This window comes from Cebus imitator, unplaced genomic scaffold (genome assembly GCF_001604975.1).
Source record: "Cebus imitator isolate Cc_AM_T3 unplaced genomic scaffold, Cebus_imitator-1.0 Scaffold303, whole genome shotgun sequence".
NCBI lineage: Eukaryota > Metazoa > Chordata > Mammalia > Primates > Cebidae > Cebus > Cebus imitator.
In genome coordinates, this window is record NW_016107618.1 from 1,452,735 (window position 1) to 1,457,813 (window position 5,079).

Consider the following 5,079-nt stretch of genomic DNA (forward strand, 5'->3'; position numbering starts at 1 on the left):
AAAAATATAAACAAAAATTAGCCTGGTGTGGTGGCATGCACCTGTAATCCCAGCTACTTGGGAGAGCTGAGGCCAGGGAATCACTTGAAGTGATTGCATTGAGCTGAGATTGTGGCACTGCACTCCAGCCCAGGGGACAGTGCGAGACTACATGGAAAGAAAAGAAAAGAAAAAAGAAAAGAAAAGAAAAGAAAGAAGAAAGAAAGGAAGGAAGGAAGGAAGGAAGGAATAAAGAAAAAAGAAAGGAGGGTAGGTGGGAGGGAGGGAGGGAGGAAAGGAGGAAGGAAGGAAGGAAGGAAGGACAAAAAAGAGAAAGACAGGAAAGACAGAGAAAAGAAAGAAAAAGAAAGAAAAGAAAGAGAGAAAGAAAAGAGAGACAGAAAAGAAAGAAAAACAATATCCAGAGAAATAGTTTCTGTGAATTCCCAATCCGCAGTTTTCTGTATTACACAGTCGAGTCCATGTATTCTGGTATCCCTTTTATTCTTCTCTTTTCTTATGGTAAGAGGAGAATAGAAAAGTAACACATGTCCAGATGTGTTATAAAAGAGGATTAATATCATCAAGAGGGGAGTTTATTTGTCTTCCTATAAACATTCTATTCCAGAGAATTAGAAACACATTGGGGAGAAGATTCCTTCAAAAGGTCATAAGATCAGTTATTGATGCATTCATTTTCACCATTGCAGCATGCAAAGTTGTCAGAAAAGACAATCTCCTTGATCTCAAGCCAGCTGGGACACTGTCAGGATATGACTGGGATCCTTCAAGGAGGACACATACGTATCAAAGGGGAAAAGAAAAAGAAGGGGAGAAGGAGGGGGAGGAGAAAGGAGGAGGGAAGGGAGATAGGGAGGAAAAATGCAGGACAGTTCTCTGGGTGGCCTTGGACCAGCCCTATTGTCCTCTCTTTTCTCATTTCTGATTCTCAAGCATAGCTGTAGAATGTGTTGGGAATGCAACATTCTGAGATAAGGAGGGCTGATCGGAATAGCCTGAGCTCTGTTCTGGTGCCCTGCCTTTCTGATAAGATAACCTTCAATGTTTTAGCAGAGCAAATCTCATTGTCCCAGGGCATAAAACCCAGGATGAGAGGCTTTCTGGGGTCCCTCAGCTGATACAAGCCGGGTATGTATGGATGACACTCCTTCTATCCTGGGCAGATTCCTTGAGCCTTGGAGACTGGCTCACAATGTGTCGTAGGCTTCTGTTGTTCCTTGCTGCCTGTCTGTAAGTAGTAAAAGATCTCTTCATGCAGCTTGTTGTATGCATGAGTGTTTTTCTCTCACTGGACTCAGACAAGTAGGTGACAAGTGCACAGTGAACCTGCTTCACAACAAGTGGAGAAGGAATTCCAGGTAGATCGACCTTCTATTCCTCTGGGTATAACTATGATCCTCTGTTAGGAATATTACTATATTCTTTTTGATAGTGGACCACACTGGTACACCACTGGGGATGTGATTGGAGTAGGCTTAGAAATTCAGAGTGGAGTATACTATTAAACTTATGTTAAGAATCAGGATGGTTTTTGTTTACTATTTTGATTCTATTAATGCCAGAAACCTGAAGATAACAGGACCTTGCCATGCCAGTTACTACTTCACCTTGAAGTGTTTCTCCTGAGCTCTAACTCTAAGGAATTAGCGGAGCATCATCTTGTTCCTCGAGCTGGGGCTGGGAGGGAGACCCCAGTGGCATTGCTGCTGTGAGGAAAGGGGTAGAAACATCAACTCCATGCATTGTTGTCTCACAGGGAAAGTATTCTGTTTCCTACTTTTTCATTTCACATTGTATCTTTTGCATTTTTTCTTCTTGCTACAATGTATTAAAAACTAACATTTGCATTCATTAAATTTGTGCAATATTCTACCTAGTTAATATATTTTTTCTGCCATTTCCCCATTATTTAGTATTTAGAATATTCACAATACTTGATATTAAAAAATAAACCTGCTCAGTTTGGTGGCTCATGCCTGTAATCCCAGCACTTTGGGAGGCTGAGGTGGGTGAATTACCTGAGGTCGGGAGTTTGAGACCAGCCTGGCCAATATGGTGCAACCCCATCTCTATTAGAAATACAAAAAAAAAAAAAAATTAGCCAGGCATGGTAGCACATGCCTGTAATCCCAGCTACTTGGGAGGCTGAGGCAGGAGAATTGTTTGAGCCTGGGAGATGGAGGTTGCAGTCAGCCGAGATTGTGTCACTGNTTGCAGTCAGCCGAGATTGTGTCACTGCACTCCAACCTGGCCGGCAGAGCAAGACTCTGTCTCAAAAAAAAAAAGACAGAAAGAAAAGAAAAGAAATAAATCTAAAATAAACATTTTCATGAAAGCTTTTGTCTCCCAAAATCTAGTTCCTTGACATAAATTTATTGAATTCCCATGTTTAATGGAAAAAAATTCATTTAAAATATGTGATAGATTTTTTCTTTTTTAACATTTTAATTTACATGGGGCTAGATTTCTGTTCTTTCTCACACCACCTCCCCTTACATTTATCCCTAATTTTTGTGTCTTGAGATGGAAAGAGGGAAAGGGGTGAAGTGAAATCAAGGGGCACACCCTGAAAAGTCAAAGATAATTTAAATTTCTCTCAGAGCCATTTCTTAACAATGAAATGAGCAAATGGAAATGAAATAAGCAAAAGCAAAATAAGAAATCATTAAAAACAAAGACAGAAAAGCTCTAAATTAATAGCTTTCTTAATAATTTTTTTTTTAAGTAGAAAAATTTAAAGCCAGAGTGACTAAAGTTTCAACTATGGGGCAGGCTTTAGAGCAGCGGTTCTCAGCCTGGGTGTGTGCCACGCTGATATGTTTGGAACGGTGTGGGAAGGAGGATCACGCAGAAAGTGGGTTAAGAACTGAGCCTAATTCTGAATCTCTTACTCACATAAAATCTGGGGATCCTCATCACAATGGTGAGCATATAAACATAAGTCTCACTGATTAAAGAAAAATTAAGAACTGTTAAAGGAAGTAATTAAAGTTACTGGCAGCTCTCGACTTGCTAATTCATATGTATAAATTTTAGTTACCATGGTTTAGTTAAATAATACCAGTCTCTTAATAATGTGATGTTTCATTAATTATGGTATATTAACAGCAATTGCGTGAAGTTCTAACCTCACTGATAGCACTTCAGTTCAGAAATCACTATGCAAATAGCAGGTGCACATCATGATCAGTGACAGATAACCTCAGTATGGCTACTGCACATCTGTTACTCAGTTACCACCCAGCAAAGCATGTAATTGTATTGCCTCCATGTCTTCCCATGATAAACTCACATGACATTTTACAAAACAGATGATTAAAAGAAGGAATTGTGCAACAGATGAAAGTGCAGCAAAGAAATGAAAAGCAATAATACTGGATGTGAAATTAGATCTCCTAAGAAGAGAGCTGACCATGGAATATTGATACTGCTGTCATTTGAGTCTCTAGGCATGAGGCCACGGAAACGTACTGAAAGAAAATGTAAATGAGAAAGGTAGTTGTGATGAACAGAATGAAGATGTCCTAGAGGAAGTAATGCTGGCAGAAAATTTTCACATTAGAAAAAACTCAGAGATATTTCAATACACTGAGAGAACAAAGAATACAACGCGAGAAGCCGATCCAAACTTAGAAAAGCATATGACAATTTGCCAGTGCGTAAAGAAAGATGGCCCTTCGCATTGTTGGTTACATGACAAGGAGGCAAGCATGGTTTAAACTACAATTGATAAGTTTTTATGAAAAGCAAAGCACTTTAGTTTTAAATATTTCTCATGCTTTAAGTTATGTCGTACTAGGTATTAGTTTTACGATTTTTATTTGCTTGTACCTTTGTCAATGACAGCAAGAAAGATTTTGATGTTTTGGCAAAACTTTTTAAAGTCCAAGGCACAATCATAAGTTTTCTCATTCATTATTAAGATTGCTTTGCACAATCATCTTTGCAGTCCCACACTATTGTCCTTGTACTGAGGATTCTGTGTACCTTATTTTCTGTTACATAGTAATTTCAAATACTGTCTCATTTAGTGTTCACAATAACTTGCTGCATGAAGCATGCATTATTATTTGTATTTAACAGAAAAGAGACTTTAGATCAAGAAATATGTGTAAATTTACACTGACTCTTGGTTGAGCTGTGGTCCTACAGTTGTCCTGTATTCTCTCTTTCCTACAATGCTGCAGAGACTTATTTCCCTAAGCTGCCGTGTCTCTCAGACAAGCACACCAGGCATGTTACATCACCAGAGTTCTAGTTATATCCTCTCCCATCCAGGGGCTCCTCTGCTTTGTAGGGTTCACTGTGGTCTCAATCTGGGTCTTGCCTTTGTAGATCAATTGCTCTTCTGTTTCTCTGCTATCCAGGGCATATTGTTGTTACTGTTTTGAAAACATCTGACTCTCTTTTTTTTCTAATGTAACTGACTGTGTATTATTCTAGGAGGCCAGGCTCTCCTTTCTTAGGTGATGAAATATTTAAAAGTAAGGAATTAATGGCAGATACTTGCCTACCGCTTCCAGTGACTGTTAGAATCCCGAGACTTAGTCCCAGTGCTTTTTCTTCCTCAATCATCGAACTCATCACTTTTTTCTTCTTACATCTTATGGGTTTGTCTCTGCTTTCAATCTGTTTCTAGATATAAATTTAAACATTCATCATTTTTGCTATAGTACATTCATTTATTTTATAAACACTGGTAACACTATGATCCAGACATTATTTTAAGTGCTTTACAAATATTAGTTTATTTAAAACCTCTTAACAGCTACAGGAGGCAGATACTATAATTATCATTCCCATTTATAATTGAGAAACTGAGACAGAGGCTTAAAGTAACTTTCCCAAATTCACACACCTGATAAGTGATAGAGAAAGGATTTGAAACCAGGCAGTCTAACTGCAGATACACTGTTTTATAGTGTATCTCATTCATTCATTCATTTATACATTCATTCATTTATCCATTTAGCAAACATTTATTAAGTGGTTATTGTATCAAATACTATAATAGAGATGAAAGAAATGTAAAAAAAAGTAAGTGTAGAAATGTTTTGTAGATTACATCACAGGTCAGGG

The 5,079-nt window shown here is 38.1% G+C and overlaps 1 long non-coding RNA gene across 1 annotated transcript in view; it reads right to left on the reverse strand.

The window, feature by feature from the left end:
- LOC119467544 overlaps window positions 1–4,264 on the reverse strand; it is a 123,989-nt gene extending 119,725 nt beyond the window's left edge. Inside the window, exon 1 of the long non-coding RNA XR_005196081.1 lies at window positions 4,128–4,264. This is a non-coding gene — a long non-coding RNA (uncharacterized LOC119467544). The remainder of the gene's footprint in view (window positions 1–4,127) is intronic.
- Between the last annotated feature and the right edge of the window lie 815 nt (window positions 4,265–5,079).